The sequence below is a fragment of the Plecotus auritus genome (assembly GCF_963455305.1).
Source record: "Plecotus auritus genome assembly, chromosome: 2".
Taxonomy (NCBI): Eukaryota; Metazoa; Chordata; class Mammalia; order Chiroptera; family Vespertilionidae; genus Plecotus; species Plecotus auritus.
The window spans coordinates 117,044,699-117,064,345 of NC_137771.1; the positions used below are offsets into that span (position 1 = coordinate 117,044,699).

Below are 19,647 nucleotides of genomic sequence, written 5' to 3' on the forward strand. Positions count from 1 at the left end.
TTGGAGTGGTGGTCAATTTGCATCACATCACATTAGATAGGATGTCTTTACCCTATAGAGGTTGATCCAAAATTGGAGCATTATTTTCTTTTATTAGTCAAGTCATACTTACAGGCCAATGAGAGCATATTTAAAGGTCCACTTGCATACGTATACTATATATTTGCAAAATATAACAAATTAGCTATCCTATCTAATAAAAGAGTAATATGCAAATTGACTGTCACTCCAACACACAAGATGGCTGCCCCCATGTGTTCAAAGATCCTGCCCCCATGTGGACACAAGATGGCTGCCACATGATGGTCAGCAGGGAAGGCTGTTGGGAGGGACCAGACCTTGAAGGGAGGGCAGTTGGGGGCAATTGGCTGACAGGAGAGCAGTTAGGCATCAATCAGGCTGGCAGTGGAGTGGTTAGGGGGTGATCAGGCTGTCAGGCAGAAGTGGTTAGGGCAATCAGAAAGGCAGGCAGGCGAGCAGTTGGGAGCCAGCAGTCCTGGATTATGACAGGGATGTCCGACTGCCCGTTTAGACCCAATCCTACTGGGATCGGGCCTAAACGGGCAGTCGGACATCCCTCGAGGGGTCCCAGATTGGAGAGGGTGCAGGCTGGGCTGTGGGAAACACAGGTCCATGCACGAATTTTGTGCACCAGGCCTCTAGTTTATAATAAAAGATTGTGCATCATCAGTAAATATATATGAAATACCTCTTATCAGCAAGATCCATGTGTCAAGTTCTTATATAAAACATAGTGCTCATTTTAGGTATATAGCCTGTATTAAGAGCTTTTGTATGGGTAGGTAGGGGGTAGAGATACAAAGTAAATGTGCAAATTTTCTCACTGGTCAGCAAATTAATACATTCCATCTATGTTGTCATTTATGCCTCAAGCATTGTTTTATTGATTTGACAGTAAGTGTTAATTTCATTAGTGGTGGATAAAATATCAAAATCAACAAGTGTTATACTATATTAGGGTTTCTTATTTACGCCTAATGTTATTTGTGAGTTTTTTTCAATATCTCTTTGTGTGGTAAAGTACAAGTTCTCTCACAGGACAATACTCTCAAACCATTATCTTAGGAATATATGAGTCAACAGAGAAGCCGTGGTCTATTTCATGTATTTTTGCTAAACATTAATCAATTTGCTTTCCTTTTACCATAACAACAGTGCTATTTCTTTGCCTCTCCTGCTGGACATGCCAGCTGATTAGATACCAAATCTCAAAAAGTACCAATTAAAATAAAAATAGTTAAATCTGGAATAAGTAAAAAAGTGTAGGTTTGGAACAGTGTGAAATTTTATAAGTGGTCATTATCAATAGCTGTAATACATTTTGCTTTGCTTATGATGACTCATTGACAATAGTCTAGTGGCAGTACAAAAGGCTGAAAAGTGAAAACAGAAAATTTCAAATTTCTTAGTGATAATTAAACTCAATTTCTTATCAGATATTTTTAAGCTAATTTAATATATATTGATAGCAAATGGAATCAACATGTCTATCTTCAATTTTTCCATTATTCAACTACAATTCAAAAATAATAACCTGTGATTATCTGTGACTAGAGGTCCAGTGTAAGACATTCATGCACTGGGGGTGGGGCGGGGGAAGGTTGTCCCCCAGCCTGGCCTATGCCCTCTTGCAGTCTGGGATCCCTTGGCGGATGTCCACTGAGGGGTCCTTAGCACTGCCACAGAGGCGGGAGAAGCTCCTGCCACCACTGCTGTGCTCCCTAGCCATAAGTCCAGCTTCTGGCTGAGTGGCGCTCCCTCTGTGGGAGTGCACTGACCATCAGGGAGCAGTCCTGTGTTGAGTGTCTGCCCCCTGGTGGTCAGTGCATGTCATGGCGACTGGTCATTCTGCCGTTTGGTCTATTTGCATATTAGTCTTTTATTATATGGGATTATTTGGAAAAATAGTGTTTTTTTAATTAATAAAAAGGTACTTACTTATTTAGTTTCCTCATCTGCAGAATGAGGAAATATGTCTAAATCAGAATTGCACAGAAATTGTCACTCTTAATTTCCACCCTCAAGACAGACATTGATCATGCATTTTTATTTATTTATTTATTTATTTTTTTTGTAATCTGGGTTATGTACAGTCTTCTCTATTTGGCTTTGATGTACATTGTCTTGTTCCTGGAACCTGTGGACTGAAAGAATAGAGCTGTCTATCCCATCCTCCATATACTCAATGTACTATGGTATAATGGGAACAGGATAATTACAAAAATGATTGTCATTTAGAAAAAAACAATGGGTGAAACATCAATGATGGTCTGTAGCAATGCAGAAATCATACAGGATTAGGTATTATGAAGGTCCATAACTCTGGGTTTGAGAATTTTCATATTAGGCCCAAATCTTCTCCCTGGGTGGAAAAACCTTGTCTAGTATCCTTTATGACTCTCACCTTTCCCTCTGCAAGGTTTATGATTTTACATTATCTTGCTTGAAATATTTGAAATGGATGCTATAAAATACTAGAGGCCCAGTGCACAACATTCGTGCACTCAGGGAGTGGGGAGAGGGTTGCTCAGCCAGGCCTGTGCCCTTTTGAAGTCTGGGAGCCCTTGGGGGATGTCCAATTCTCAGCTTAGGCCCACTCTCCCTGGGGAGATGGCCTAAGCCACAGTTGGACATCCTTAGCACTGCTGCAGAGGCAGGCCGCTGCACTCACCAGCCATCAACCCGGCTTGTGGCTGAGTGGTGCTCCCCCTGTGGGAGCGCACTGACCACCAGGGGGCAAGCCAAGCATTGAGCCTCTGCCCCCTGGTGGTCAGTGCGCGTCATAGTGACCAGTCATCCCTCCGTTTGAGATAGATTTTCATATTACCCTTTTATTATATAGGATGTCCTCTTTGGAGCTATCCATTTATGCAAGGATACAAATGTAGTTTTGAAACCCAAAATGTCAAAAGCTTTTTGGGTCAGGGCTCATGATTTTTTCAGTAAGTTATTCTCTTTGCTTTCAGTTATTCTCATATCCCAGGAACCACCCAAAATTGTTTTCACCCTGATTTGTTTTGTTTCTTAAATACCATGACTTCCATTTTCAATGTAGTTATGGTGACCATGATGCCATCTGGAACATAAATGTGGAAAGACCATATCTTAATCTCCTCTGTGCATGAATTACTTTATCAAACTAAGAAGTTTAGTTAAGCTTTTTCTCATGGCCTTTTAATGTCTTATTATTGATATTTAGAAATAGTTCTTCTAATCCTGTTAATTCTGAATTCTGCACATTTTAGATACTTCTTATTTATGCTAGCAAAACCTGCCAATTATCTCTTAAGCTTATTTCTTCATTGTAATACTTTATCAAAACTACCAATAACGAACAACACATATGGGAATGTTGTTGCTGTTGTTTACACAATAGTATTTCTGAGAGCTACATTCTTATTAAATATGAACTTTGCCTCTTAAGTGACTCCAGGTTAAGTTTACCAAATGGGTTGTCGCAAAACAAATACGAATTTTCATTTTCCACCCATTGATGGTGGTCTCTTTACCATCTCCAATGCTTATATTAATCTGGGAAGTTAATTTGCTTCTTTAACAAACAACTCCCAAAAATTCAGAAGTGTTACCAATTAAAAATATACTTTTTGTTCATGTTACAGTCTTGTGTGGGTTTGGCAAAAGTGCCGAAAAGTTTCTTACAAGTTTGACTAAGTCAAATTTAGGACTAAGGAGTTAGTCCTTTACTCCAAGTCACATAGGAGAAAAAAAGAAATATGGAAAATCCCACAGAACATTTTACGGCCTAGAATAATTGCATAATTTGTATTCCCTTCCTATTGGCTATAATTTAGTTACCTGTTTCTACCTGGATGTCAGAGAAGCTGGGTATAATTATCTCCTTATTTGACTACAAAGTAAACCAAAATAACATAGTTATCTCATAGCTTTATAGTGGACTAGAGGCCCAATGCACGAAATTCGTGCACAGGGGTGTGTGTCCCTCAGCCTAGCCTGCACCCTCTCCAATCTGGGACCCCTTGAGGGATGTCCGACTACTGGGGTTGGGCCTTAAAGGGGCAGTCAGACATCCCTCTCACAATCCAGGACTGCTGGCTCCCAACTGCTTGCCTGACTGCCTTTCTGATTGCCCTAACCACTTCTGCCTGCCAGCCTGATAACCCCCTAACCACTCCCCTGCCAGCCTTATTGATGCCTAATTGCTCCCCTGCCAGCCGATTGCCCCTAACTGCCCTCCCCTGCCAGCCTGATCATCCCTAACTGCCCTCCCCTGCAGGCTTGATGACCCATAACTGCCCTCCCTTGCAAACCTGGTCCCTCCCAACTGCCCTCTCCTGCTGGCCATCTTGTGTCCACATGGGGGCAGTCATCTTTGACCACATGGGGGCAGCCATCTTGTGTGTTGGAGTGATGGTCAATTTGCATATTACTTTTTTATTAGATAGGATAGAGGCCTGGTGCACAGGTGGGGGCTAGTTGGTTTGCCCTGAAGGGTGTCCTGGATCAGGGTGGGTTCCCTTGGGGCATGGGCGGCCTGGGCGAGGGGCCTGTGGTGGTTTGCAGGCCAGCCATGCCCCCCGGCGACCCAAGTGGAGACCCTGGTATCTGGGATTTATTTATCTTCTATAATTGAAACTTTGTAGCCTTGAGAGGAGGCCAAGGCAGGTCAGGGCTGCGGAAGCTTGGCTTCCTCCATTGCCGGGGTCAACTCAAGCCTCCTGCTCTCTCCAGCTCCATGGCTGCTGCCATTTTTGTTGGGATTTATTTATCTTCTATAATTGAAACTTTGTAGCCTTAAGTGGAGTCCAGGGCCAGCCAGGGTGTGTGGGGAAGCTTGACTTCCTCCATTGCCGGGGAAACCCAAGCCTCCTGCTCTCTCTGTGGCCACATCCATCTTGGTTGGGTTAATTTGCATACTTGCTCCTGATTGGATGGTGGGCGTGGCTTATTGGTAAGTGGATGTACCATCAATTTGCATATTGCTCTTTTATTAGATAGGATATAAACACTTTTATTTTTTATTTTTTTATTGTGATTATTTTTGAATTTGGTCATTATGATAACCAGAACAGTGAGCCGAGGTTTTTTCCCAGGATCATGACTCACAATGCCAAAGAATTAAGACCAGAAGATTTAAACAAAAGGGTGGAAAATTTATTACAAGTAGATTCAGACTCCCACATGGAGATGGGGTCCCAATAATGGGCTGCCCATTAAAGCCTTGTAGTCCAGGGGTATATATTTGCTACAAGCCTGCTTCTATATCTACCCGTGTCTTCACTGGATTTATTCCCTCAGTTGTTTTTGCCAAGCAATGGACCTGAACTTTCCCCTATTTCTATGTGTTCTTTCTATGTTATTATGCTGAAATGTCTCTGTTTCTATGCATTCATACATCATGTTGCTGCAGGCCCTTCCTTGGTTCCCCAGGCCTCCTGCTTTGAGTCCAGAAACATTTTATAATTTCTTCACAGTTGGTTTCTCTGATTAGGCTTTCTAAAACTGCTGTGTCTGCCCCTGCCTATGTTCCACCTGCCTTTATTTTCCCCTGGACCCCTGCCCTGTCTGTCTGAGTTTCAAGATAACCCTCTCAGTTATATCAAATTTATTCTTGAAATATATTTCACTGGGTAGAGAATTCTAGGATGGCAGGTATTTCCTTTCAGCAAATGGAAACCACCATCCATTTATATATTTCTTCCATTGTGACCACTGAGTGATCCTATGTCAATCTAACTAGTCCCCTTTAAAATAACCCATCAATCCTCATCCCCTGCTTTCAAGATTTTCTCCTGATATTATTTTCTCCCTCATTTATTTTATGTATGCATGTTTGTACATATTTGCTGTTTTATTAAGTTGTAAAGTCAAGCATTTGCACTGATTTACTTATACAAACTATAAAGAAATCAATAGTCAACAAGTATAAAAAAATATACTAATAAATAAATGAAGAAAGTGATATAATTACATTATATCTATTTTGTAGCTTATAATCTATAAATGGATTTAATCAATGATTAGTTCCTTTTACTATTGTTAACAGATCACTCCAATATTTTGTGTATTACAATAACCTATTATTTTTCTCATAATTTTATAAGTCAAGGTTGCAGGGAGGACTTGACTGGACCTTTCTCACTTGAGGTCTCTCATGCAGTTGAAAGCAAAGGTTGTAAATGGTTACAGTGATTTGAAAGCTCAATTGTATTGAATATACAAAATAGTTTACTTATATGTCTGAGAGCTCAACTTAACTGAAAGCTTTTATGGGACTTGACCAAAATATCAACTAGATTCTACAGGGTGGTGGTATCAAAGTAATTAGACTTATTACATGGCAGCTTGGTTCCTTTAGAGCCCAGAGTTTCAACCTTAGCACTATTGACATTTTGGGCTGGATTAGTCTTTATTATAAACTAGAGGCCCGGTGTACAAAATTCGTGCACGGGGGTGTGTGTCCCTCAGCCCAACCTGCACCCTCTCCAATCTGGGACCCCTCGAGGGATGTCCGACTGCCCATTTAATCCCGATCCAAGTAGGATCAGGCCTAAATGGACAGTCAGACATCCCTCTCACAATCCAGGACTGCTGGCTCCCAACTGCTTGCCTGCCTGCCTGCCTTCCTGATTGCCCTTAACCACTTCTGCCTGACAGCCTGATCACCCCCTAACCACTCCCCTGCCAGCCTGATTGATGCCTAACAGCTTCCCTGCCAGCCTGTTTGCTCCTAACTGCCCTCCCTTACAGACCTGGTCCCTCCCAACTTCCCTCCCCTGCTGGCAGTCTTGTGGTGGCCATCTTGTGTCCACATGGGGGCAGTCATCTTTGACCACCTGGGGCAGCCATCTTGTGTATTGGAGTGATGGTCAATTTGCATATTATTAGATAAGATTAGATAGGATTGAGGCCTGGTGCATGGGTGGGGGCCGGCTGGTTTGCCCTGAAAGGTGTCCTGGATCAGGGTGGGGGTTCCCTTGGGGTGTGGGGTGGCCTGGGCGAGGGGCCTGTGTTGGTTTGCAGGCCAGCCACGCCTCCCAGCGACCCAAGCAGAAGCCCTGCTATCTGGGATTTATTTATCTCCTATAACTGAAACTTTGTAGCCTTGAGTGAAGGCCAGGGCTGCGGGAACTTGGCTTCCTACATCTCTGGGGGCAACTCAAGCCTCCTGCTCTCTCCAGCTCTGTGGCTGCCACCATTTTTCTTGGGATTTATTTATCTTCTATAATTGAAACTGTGTAGCCTTGAGTCCAGGCCTGGGCCTGCCTGGGAAACCCAAGCCTCCTGCTCACTCCATGGCTACAGCCATCTTGGTTGGGTTAATTTGCATACTCACTCCTGATTGGCTGGTGGGCATGGCTTGTAGGTGTAGCGGAGGTATGGTCAATTTGCATGTTACTCTTTTATTAGATAGGACTAAAGGCCCATTGCAGGAAGATTCCTGCAAGAATAGGGCTTCCTGTGGCCAGAGTGAAGCAGAGAAGGGAGCGAAGCCCGCTGCGGCAGGCTTCACTCCCTTCTCCACTGCCTCAGCTCCCTCTCATCTCCACTGCCTCGGCTCCACTCCCAGCTCCACTCCTGTCTTCAATGTCTCAGCTCCCTCCCATCTCCGCTGCCTAGGCTCCGCTCCCATCTCTGCTGCCTCAGCTCCCTCCCTTCTCCACTGCTTCGCTCCCTTCTGCAGCACTTGGCTTCCTTCTATGTGGTCTTCAGTCTTCACTCCACACCTGTGTATGCAAATTAACCTCCATCTTTGTTGGGTTAATTTGCATACTTGCTCTGATTGGCTGGTAAGCGTAGTAGAGTGACGGTCAATTTGCATGTTTCTCTTTTATTAGTATAGATGGCTGTTCTATGCCTTGTAGGATGTTTAACAAATCTCCATCCTCTACTCACTAGATGGCAGTAGTACCACCTTCTTAGTTCTGACAACCAAAGTTATCTCCAGGCATTACCAAATGGGAGGAGGCTTACTGTAGATTTCCTGTAGCAGAGAATTGTTGTCCTAAAGTGAGCATCCAAAACAAGTCAAGCAGAAGATGCATGATTTTTGTCTGACCTAGATTCAAAACTCTCATAGTATTATTTTCACTGCATTTTATTGGTTACAAGACAATCAAAAGAGTAAGCTGATATTCAAGGGGGAACCACATATACTCTTAAGGGAAAGTGACAAAAATGTTTAACATGTTTTAAAATAATCACAAATGGTCACCAACATAAAAAAAATGTGAATCTGATAAAGCCTATAGGTCTAACTAAAAATTGATATAAAACACAGAGATTATATTAAATGATGCATATGGATTTAATGAGAACTATCCAATTAATCCAGATCATGGGAAAGTCTGAAAGTTAAAAGATGCAGTTCACTCAACAAATAAAATTCAAGTTCAAAAAATAATTAAGGAGAAACTTATAGATTAAAGAGACTGAAGAGACATACCAAACATTGAAATGTATGTACATTATTAGAATTCTGATTCAAACAATATAAGAAAAATTATGAGAATTCTTGAATGTGGATACTGACTGGGTACTTGATAATAAGAAATTATTGATAAACTTCCATCTATGTTTATGGTATTGTGGTGTTGTTTTAAAAAAAGGTCCCTGATAGTTTAGAAGTAGATCATTAAATGTATGAGTTTAAAATAATATGATGTCTGAAATTTGTTTCAAAATAATGCAAGACTGGGATAAAGGGAAGAGTCTTTTCTAATTTTTAAAAATTATATGAGTCTATGAATCATCACTTGAAATATTTAGAAGATTACAACATTAATCACTGTAATCAGTTTTTACAAATTGTTAAATATATACATTTCAGTAAAATCTTAAGATATTATTTCTAAAGATTAAAAATTATATTCAAATTATTAAGTATGTACTCATGATACAAAGTTTGAAAACATTGAACTATTTGAGAGAAAAACAGCAATAATTTTAAAACTCAGAAAAAAACTAATGTGAAATTCTTATGTTTCCTTGAGGTCATATTCCTAAGCATGGACATAATGCAAACATGATTAGGATAGATCACACTGTATATGCCAATTTCCCAATCAACATTATATCATATGTATTTTTCCATATTACTTAAAAACTTCCAATAATTATTTTTCAATAAAATTTTACAGTTGTAGTCACATGGGTCCTGCACAAACAAGGAAATTTCAAGGTCTTTTACTGAATATTTTAAAAAATATTGTTATAAATGAAAAAATTGCCCATGTCTACCAATTGGCTATGGGTAGAATAAATTTTAAAAGTAAAAAAGAAAAAAGAAAAGTTTTAAAACTGAACTTATTTATTTTAGTTTTTAGTGGTTTCTTTTAAATTTTCTACATACAAAATGTAAATAATTTTCTCACCTTCCTAATAATTATATCTTTATTTCTGCTTTCTTTCTTTCTATGCTGGATAAATTTCCAACTAATTGCTAAATAATGATGGTATCAATATATATATATATATATATATATATATATATATATATATATGTATATATTCTCCAAAATTTCTTTATTAACATCAGATAACGTAGTTGGATGCTTTTACACACAGATGTCATTTCAGTTTTTGTCAGTGTCAGATTCATAGAAATATCTGGCCCAGGATACAATCAAGAATTCTGTCATAAAAGTCTTTATCATGGAATCTTGGAGGTGTTCAGTTGCTTAAGGATAAATCTGGACATCTCTTTTTCATCCACTGGCTACCAGAAACTCATTTCAGTGGATAATAAATGCAAACTTTGTACTTTTTATAAAAAGCATATGGCCACAGAAGTTGCTACTGATATTCTGGGTAAATAATGGAAAGATTATGTGGTTAGAATCAGTTGTGTGTATGTCAGATAAGGTTTCCCTATGAAGCAGGGTATTTTCACTCATGGCAGTGTGTACATGCTACCAAGTGGAATTCCTGTTGTAGACCAAAGAGAACTGGAGAAAGGAAGCACCCATCTCTCTGCAATAGCATTGTGGATGCCAATATGAGTGTTTTCAACTTAGTCGTTGTAAAAAAAAAAGGGGGGGGGGGAAGGGGGAAATATATTCCTAGTCTCACTGACATACTACGTCTTGGGTCTAAAAGAACTAGCAGAATCCTCAAACTTTTCAATCTCTCTAAAAAAAGATGATGTCTACCAATATGTTGTGAAAAAGCCCCTCAACAAAGAAGGTAAGATACTGAGGATCAAAGCTCCTAAGAGTCATTGTTGTATTACTCCATTCATCCTATAACACAAACATTGGTGTCTTAATCTGAAGAAACAGTATTCTTAAAAAAAAAAAAAAAAAAAAAAAAAAAAAAAAAAGATCCTGCTGAATATGCTAAACTTTTGGACAAGAAGAGAAAGAAAGAAAGAAAGAAAGGAAGAAAGGAAGAAAGGGAGAAAGGGAGAAAGAGAGAAAGAAAGAAAGAAAGAAAGAAAGAAAGAAAGAAAGAAAGAAAGAAAGAAAGAAAAAGGAAGAAAGGAAGGAAGGAAGGAAGGAAGGAAGGAAGGAAGGAAGGAAGGAAGGAAGAAGAAAGAAAGAAAGAAAGACAGAAAGATGAAAGAAAGAAAGAAAGAAAGAAAGAAAGAAAGAAAGAAAGATGAAAGAAAGAAAGAAAGAAAGAAAGAAAGAAAGAAAGAAAGAAAGAAAGAAAGAAAAGGAAGAAAGAAAGGAAGGAAGAAAGGAAGAAAGGAAGAAAGGAAGAAAGAAAGGCAAAACTAAATAAAAAAAATTCCGGAACAGATTGCCAAGAGACATAGGCTGTCTTCTCTGAGCACTTCTACTCCTCAGTCTGAGTACAATAAAAAATGAGATTTTCTAAGGGTAACAAATATAAGGGGAAGAGGGGGATTTAAAGAGGGTGGTGGATTAAGCAGAATTTTTTTTTTTTTTTTGCGTGATCACAAGTTTTATTTGGAAAGAGTTTCTAATTATTAAAGCTGCAAGTGAATTCCTTTCACAATTACAGTTCTAGAGGCATGGTAATTTCAGAGATCCCAGTGTTCAAAAGTGTATTTCAAAATTAATAACAAAAACAAACTCACACCCAAATGAGAGCTTAGTTCTGGTTGGTATGCACAGCCACTGATTCCAGCTGTTCTAGGAAACAGGCCTTCCATCCTTGCAAATCAGGCAGAAAGGAGTCAATGCCCACAGAGGGGAAAAAGCCTTTAAATCAGGGGTCCTCAAACTTTTTAAACAGGGGGCCAGTTCACTGTCCCTCAGACCATTGGAGGGCCGGATTATAGTTTAAAAAAAAAACAAAACTATGAACAAATTCCTATGTGCACTGCGGGCCCGGGACGAATCGGCTGCTAAGCAGGACAGGCAGTGGCACCCGGCGGGCCGGATAAATGTTCTTGGCGGGCCGCATGTGGCCTGTGGGCCGTAGTTTGAGGATGCCTGCTTTAAATAAATTAGCTACTTGGACAACATTATTTACTCCCTAGAGAATATAGTAAGATAACAAGCCTCAGTAGTGGGAAATGTGGTACCAGCACCAGTTTCACAAGAAGCTTATGGGATTCTAGGGTCAGCGGTTGGCATATCACACACAAAATAAAAGCAGTCACTAGAAGGGAGAGTACTGAAGGGCAGGAAGTCCCACCCAGCCTTTTACCTTGCTAACAGCAGAGGCTATGTTCTGCAGTATCTTCAGGATAACATTTGTCACAGTTAAAAACAAAAAGAAAATCCCCCAATATCATTCCCCAGAAAGTCCATGTCTACAAAGAAAGAGGGACCTGGTCAGGGTTCCCACGGAGGACTCCACCACCAATCCACTTCTGTTTCCACATGATATAAGACATCAGCCAGAGTGTGTTCTACGACAGCACCCCAGCCCATATCACTCATAGGGCGGTAAGTGAGATCCTTTGGAGGATACTTGAAGCATGGTCCAAAGTTAATGGAAACCGTGCAGCTCTTGTACAATGAGATGGCTGGAAAGTAAACCCCCTCAAAAATATCTTTGTAAGCCACTCCTTGATTGACACCATTTTTATAAAATATTATCTCACTATGGGGAGTCTGCTTTAGGCTCTTCTCTGCTTTATCCACAAAGTCTTTTTCCTCAAAATACAAATAAGTCTTGAACTTTATCAAAGCCTTATCTTTATAAGTATTGGGCAGTGACTTAGCTGTCTCTGTTCAGGAAGACTGGTATAGAATCCTAGGACATTTCCCTGCCATAGCCAGAAGAGTAGTGTTTGCCAATAGACTGGTGGAACTTGGTTCCCTTTTTGCTCTGCCAAGAATAGCTAAATTTATCATAACCTAAAGGAGCTTGAAGGTTACCTAATGGCTGAGACCAGCCCAGTCTAGCAGCAATGTCTGGTGGCATCTCATCCACCATAATTTCACAGTACCAGGCCCCTTTCTGGACCCCATGAGAAGCCCTCACCATAGAGTAGTCCTCTCCAACCACAGTCAGCCGGTCATCAGAGATCTTTAACTGGGGAGCTCGATCATGTAAGTCTAACAAAACCCATTCATACAAGCAGGCTCTGTAGAGATCTCCAGGAATAGGTTTTCCTGCCCAGCAGTCAAGTTCAAGATTCTCAGGGTCAGGGGCTTGGGGATCAGGCTCCGCTAGATATACTGATAGACATCTTTGTTAAAAGCGTGTCCAAGGGGTAGCCATGAGGGGGAAGGCGCTGAGCAGAAAACAAACGGTCACTCTGGGCCTTCTTGGTGGTCCCTGTGGTCTTTTCATCCTGCTGTTTGCGCTTAGCTCCTCTTCCTTTTCCACTGCTTCCTGCTGCAATCCCCCCATTTAAATTCCCACTGGTATTCACAGCACTGCTTTGTTTTTGGTTGTCATAAGCAGGACCAATATTACCAAGATCCTGATCCAAAAGCCCAAACTTGGGGTAATCTTCTGGGTCCTTACTTCCAGGATCAGGGTGTTCTTTTACTAAGAATACATCTCTTTCTTTTTTTTTTTTTTTAATATATTTTATTGATTTTTACAGAGAGGAAGGGAGAGGGAGAGAGAGTTAGAAACATCGATGAGAGAGAAACATCGATCAGCTGCCTCCTGCACACCTCCTACTGGGGATGTGCCCGCAACCAAGGTACATGCCCTTGACCGGAATCGAACCTGGGACCCTTCAGTCCGCAGGCCGACGCTCTATCCACTGAGCCACACCGGTCAGGGCACATCTCTTTCTTTACTCATTGTTTTAACAATGTTATTTAGCCAAGTCATTTTCCCAGGTCTTTGTCTGGTTGTCATGCACTCCCAGTATTTATTATCAATAAACTAGTGGCCCGGTGGACAAATTTTGTTCAAGGGGGCGGGGGAGGGGAGTCCCTCAGCCCAGCCTGCACCCTCTACAATCGGGGACTCCTTGGGGCATGTCCGACTGCCAGTTGGACATCCCTCTCGCAATCTGGGACCGCTGGCTCCTAACCACTCATCTGCCTGCCTGCCTGATGGCCCCTAACTGCCTCTGCCTGCCTGCCTAATTGCCCCTAACCCCTCTGCCTTCCTACCCTATCACCCCAACCCCTCTGCCTGCCTGCCTGCCTGATCGCCCCTAACTGCCTCTGCCTGCATGCTTGATCGCCCCCAACTGCCCTCCCCTGCCAGCCTGATCTCGTCCCTAACTGCTTCCCCCTGCTGGCCTGATCTTGCCCTCAACTGACCTCACCTGCCGGCCTGGTTGGCCCCAACAGCCCTCCCCTGCTGGCCTGAACTCACCACCAACTGCTCTCCCCTGCTGGCCTGGTTGTCCCCAACTGCCCTCCCCTGCCGGCCTGATCACCCTAACTGCCTCTGTCTCGGCCCCCACCACCATGGCTTTGTCCGGAAGGAAGTCAGACATCTGGAAGATGGCCTGTTGACCCAGTCTAATTAGCATATTACCCTTTTATTAGTATAGATAGATTATATAGAATAGGATTGCTTAAAGCCTTTTTCAGCAGGAGGACATGCTCTTGGCAGACAAAAATACATAATCCCTATATCTGGACTGATAGCCAGCCATATGCACTATACTGCCAAACTGGTCATTAAAAAATTGAACCGCTTTCTTACACCTTACACCAAACAGCTATTGCTCTTAAAACCCCTCCTCAGCCCCCACCTTAGGTTCTGCCTTCTCAGTTCACCCAGATTAGGTTCTGATTGGTCGGTTCCTATGCCAGTCAGCATCAAAAGCTCCGCCTCCTAGGCAGCCATTGGCTCCTTGCACTTCACCAAGATTTAGTTCTGATTGGTCGATTTCTATGCCAGTCAGCATCTCCAAGCCTATCTCTGGGCCTGATCAGAGAGGCAGGGCTGATCAGCAGCCCCCCACCCCCACCCCAGTCCCAGAGAGAAAGAGAAGCAGGGCTTCTGGCAAAGCCAAGAGAGAAAGAGAGAGGCGAATGCTGATCAGCAGCTGCCATGGAGGCTGCAGATCAGACCCTGCCCCTCTCTCTGGGCCTGATCTGCAGCCCCCTCCGCAGTCAGTGCTGGGTTGTCACGGCAACCCAGCACTGACTGCAGGACTGACTTCTGGTGTTCAGTGGAGCCTTCCGCCCTTACAGATCCTGGGTTTTTATATATTAGGATGGTATGATATCCTTATCTTTGGAAAACATGGTTTTTGGATGTTCATCTTGTGTTTGGGACTGCCATGTTAGGTTGGCCAAAGTACTAAGGCACATTTCCTTCCAATTTGCTCTCTTCCAAAGGACATAGGTATCCCCACTATGATGGCACACATTGCAGTGAAAACAGTAGTTGGTCATGAAAGGTAGACATGATGAGGTATCTATGCCAAAGGTGTCGGCTGTGGACCATTTTGTACATATCATATACTGCAGCTCTGCTTCTTCCAACTGTAGGACATTCTCTTCATCCACAGAGCCTGCTTGAGTATCCATCTCCTCTGAAGTGTCCACAGCACCTTCTAGTGTATCTTTTCCATTAGGGGATTCTGTCTCCAAACCACCACTTACATCAACAGAGTTTGCATCCCCGCTTTCGGCATCTCTGGAACCGGGCTCCACTGCTGGAGCAGCAGATGGCCCCTCTCAGGCTGGAGCGGCTGCTACCGCTACCACCGGCTTCATCTCCCCTTCCTCCATTGCTGTTTCATTTGTGGCTGCTGCTGGGCCAAGTCCTGCATACACTTCGGGTCCGGGTCCTGTTCCCGCCACTGCCATCATGGCCGCCTTCTAGACTTCTCTAAGTGGAATTTTTTTGTACCTCCTCCCAGAAAAAAATGGGAAATTAAACTAAATTGGGGAACAATAACCCTGAATTATCAATTGAAGACTGAGCTAATAGGAAACTTTTGACAAAGAAGAACAGAAGCTGCCTAGAGACTAGTAGGAAGGGTGGAGTTATGAGAGCTCATAGCCCCGGCTTCCATAGGAGGCAGGCCCTGGATGATGAGGGACATCTCAGCTTCTGGGGTTCCCCCCGTGAGGAGTGAGGCCTGGACACCAGGCTGGGATCCCCAGTCCAGAGCACCATGGCCAAAAACAGTGGCTCGTGTAACATCCAGCAATGAAAGGTGGCAGGGCTTCTACATGCTAGGGGGAGATAAAGCCTGCCAGAGACAAAGACATTTTTTCTTTTATTTTTTAAAAAACCAGAGCACAGAATTTTCATTTGCAGCCATTCACCTGGGGTTTCAATGAAAGGAGGACAGTGTTGACTGGAGTTGCCTCAGGAGAATCTGGGGTAGGATGCATTCGGGGGAGAAGCAGAAGAGCAGTGGCTGGTATACATGTCCTGAGTCAATCCTTCCCATACCACAGTAGCCATTTTTCCTGAGAAGTGCCAACCCTTCCAAGCAGAAATAGCCTAGAGAAAAGCAATTACACCACCCTCATATATATAGCTCCCTCTACCCTCAAGAAACTTGCTTGCCTCACCCTTGGGAATCCCACTCATCCCACCCTGCATCTTGACCCCTGCTAAAGAGGCAGCAGCAGAAGCCAAGCCTATGGGTCTGACTTTTGAGTGGGGCCATTCCCCCCACTTTCCCAGGAACCTGAATGGTACTTCCCCTAACAGGAGAGCTAATAGAGACTCCTGGCTTCCAGCAGACCCCATATGAAGTGCTCCACCCTGCTGAGCTCAGGGAAATAATCTGGGACAGATTCACACCCTCACACCTGTGGCTCTAGGATGGAGGAACAAACCCACGATCTTCCCTGAAATCTGAACAGTACATCTGCCTTACAGGAGAACCAAATGTTGGATCCTCTCAATTCCACCAAAAGCCCTTTCAGAAACAGTCTTTTCAGTGACTAAGTCTGGCAGCTGGCCAGCAGGTGGAGGTGGATCCCATGGTGCCTTGGAACTTTTGCTGACCCATCCCTGAGACCTGTGATACCAGCAATCCAGCCTTAGAGCACAGGTCAGTCCCTCCCATATGTAGCAAAGCACTGTGGAGGCAGCCACAGACTATGAATCACTTGATGCTTTGAACAAGTTGCCCAGAGCCAAATGTGAATAGCTTCTGGACAATACCTAGCACTTCAAAAAACATTTTGGAAGGCTTGGAACCAGAATACAAAACAGTGAGCTTCAGGAAATATAAGAGCATGATCCAAAGGGAGATTCCAGCCACCACTAAATTCTGCTAAGAATAACACAACTTTGCTTTTTTTTTCATTATTTTCTTTATTTTTTCTTGCTTTGCTGTTGTTGTTTTTTCTCTTTTTTTTTCTTTTTAAATTTTTTTTTATTAAGGGATTATATATGTACATATTTTACCATTGCCCTCCCCACCCCACTCCCATACATGCCCTCACCCCCCAATGTTTTGCATCCGTTGGTTACTCTTATATGCATGCATTTAAGTCCTTCAGTTGATCTCTTATTTCCCCCACCTCTCCCTAAACTTCCCTCTGTAATTTGACAGTCTGTTTGATGCTTTACTCCCTCTGTATCTATCTTTTTGTTCATCAGTTTATAATGTTTTTTATTATCACCAAATGAGTGAGAGCATGTGGTATTTTTCTTTCATTGACTGGCTTATTTCACTTAGCATAATGTTCTCCAGTTCCATCCAGGTTGCTACAAATGGTAAGAATTACTTCTTTTTTATGGCAGCATAGTATTCCATTGTGTAGATATACCATAGTTTTCTGATCCAGTCATCTGCTGACGGGCACCTAGGCTGATTCCAAATCTTAGCTATTGTAAATTGTGCTGCTATGAACATAGGAATGCATATATACTTTCTGATTGGTGTTTCTAGTTTCTTAGGATATATTCCTAGGAGTGGGATCACTGGGTCAAATGGGAGTTCCATTTTCAGTTTTTTGAGGAAACTCCATGCTGTTCTCCACAGTGGCTGCACCAGTCTGCATTCCCATCAGCAGTGCACTAGGGTTCCTTTTTCTTCGCATCCTCGCCAACACTTGTCGTTTGTTGATTTGTTGATGATAGCCATTCTGACAGGTGTGAAATGGTATCGCATTGTCATTTTGATTTGCATCTCTCAGATAATTAGTGACTTTGAGCATGTTTTCATGTGTCTCTTGGCCTTCCTTGTGTCTTCTTTCAAAAAGATTCTATTTAGGTCCGTTGTCCATTTTTTTATTGGATCATTTATCTTCCTTTTATTAAGTTGTATAAGCTGCCTGTAGATGTTAGAGATTAAACCTTTATCAGTGATAACATTTGCAAATATGTTCTCTCATACAGTGGGGTTTCTTGTTGTTTTGTTGATGGTTTCTTTTGCTGTGAAAAAGCTTTTTATTTTGATGTAGTCCCATTTGTTTATTTTCTCTTTGGCTTCCATTGCCCTAGGGGTAGTATCAGTGAAGAAGTTCTTTCAGGATATGTCTGAGATTTTGCTGCCTGTGGATTCCTCTAGTATTTTTATGGTTTCCCGTCTTATATTTAAGTCCTTTATCCATTTTGAGTTTATTTTTGTGTATGGTGTAAGTTGGTGATCTAGTTTCATTTTTTTGCATGTATCTGTCCAATTTTCCCAACACCATTTATTGAAGAGACTGTCTTGACTCCATTGTATGCTCATGCCTCCTTTGTCAAATATTAATTGCTCATATTGGTTTGGGTCGATATCTGGATTCTCTATTCTATTCCATTGATCTATATGTCTGTTCTTGTGCCAGTACCAGGCTGTTTTGAGGACAGTGGCTTTGTAATACAGCTTGAAATCTGGTATTGAGGTCCCTCCTACTTTATTCTTCTTTCTCAGGATTGCTGTGGCTATTTGGAGTCTTTTTTAATTCCAGATAAATTTTTGGAGAGTTCTTTTTAGGTCTGTGAAATAAGCCGTTGGTATTTTAATGGGGAGTGCATTGAATCTATAAATTGCTTTGGGTAGTATGGACATTTTAATGATGTTGATTCTACCAATCCATGAACATGGTATGTTCTTCCATCCGTTTACATCTTCCTCTATCTCTTTTTACAGTGTCCTGTAGTTTTCCGCGTATAGGTCTTTTACCTCCTTAGTTAAGTTTATTCCTAAGTATCTTAATTTTTTTGGTGCGATGGTAAATGGGATTGCTTTTTTAGTCTCTCTTTCTGTAAGTTCACTATTGGTGTATAGAAATGCCATAGATTTCTTGGCGTTAATTTTGTATCCTGCTACATTGCCGAATTCATTTATTAAGTCTGCTAGTTTTTTGATGGAGTCTTCCAGGTTTTTTATGTACAATATCATGTCATCTGCAAATAAGGACAGCTTTACTTCTTCTTTTCCAATTTGGATGCCTTTTATTTCTTCTTCTTGTCTAATTGCAATGGCTAATTCTTCCAGTACTATGTCGAAGAGGAGTGGTGAGAGTGGGCATCCCTGTCTTGTTCCTGTTCTTAGGGGAAATGGTTTTAGTTTTTGCACATTGAGTATGATGTTAGCTGTGGGTTTATCATATATAGCTTTTATTATGTTGAGGTATGATCCTTCTATTCCCACCTTGCTGAGACTTTTTATCAAGAAAGGGTGTTCGGTTTTGTCAAATGCTTTTTCTGCATCAATTGATATGACTATGTGATTTTTATCTCTCAATTTGTTTATGTGATGTATCACATTTATTGATTTGCGGATATTGTACCATCCTTGCATTCCTGGGATAAACCCTACTTGGTCATGGTGTATGATCTTTCTGATGTACTGCTGGATCCGATTTGCTATAATTTTGTTGAGGATTTTGGCATCTAAATTCATGAGGGATATTGGCCTGTAATTCTCCTTCATTGTGTGTCTTTATCTGGTTTTGGTATTAGGGTGATGCTGGCTTCATAGAATAAACTTGGAAGTGTTCCTTCCTCTTAAATTTTTTGGAATAGTCTGAGGAGGATAGGTTTTAGTTCTTCCTTGAATGTTTGGTAAAACTCTCCTGTGAAGCCCTCTGGCCCCGAGCTTTTGTTTGCTGGAAGCTTTTTGATGACTGCTTCAATTTCTCCCATAGTTACTGGCATATTGAGCTGTTTAGATTCTTCCTGATTGAGTTTTGGAAGGTTATATTTTTCTAGGAATATGTCCATTTCCTCCAGGTTGTCCAATTTGTTGGAATAGAGTTGTTCATAGTATTTTTTAACAATACTTTGTATTTCGGCGGGATCTGTTGTTATTTCACCTCTTTCATTTCTGATTTTGTTTATTTGGGTCCTCTCTCTTTGCTTCTTGGTAAGCCTGGCTAGAGGTTCATCAATCTTGTTTAT

General features: G+C 41.8%; 1 pseudogene across 1 annotated transcript; it reads right to left on the minus strand.

Annotated features, from left to right (window-relative positions):
* Positions 1 to 11,654: 11,654 nt before the first annotated feature.
* Positions 11,655 to 15,155, minus strand: LOC308240830 (set1/Ash2 histone methyltransferase complex subunit ASH2-like; annotated as a pseudogene). The gene is made up of 3 exons: positions 14,559 to 15,155; positions 13,162 to 13,263; positions 11,655 to 12,925 (listed from the first exon to the last, which is right to left on the minus strand). The product of its transcript is annotated as a set1/Ash2 histone methyltransferase complex subunit ASH2-like (transcript).
* Between the last annotated feature and the right edge of the window lie 4,492 nt (positions 15,156 to 19,647).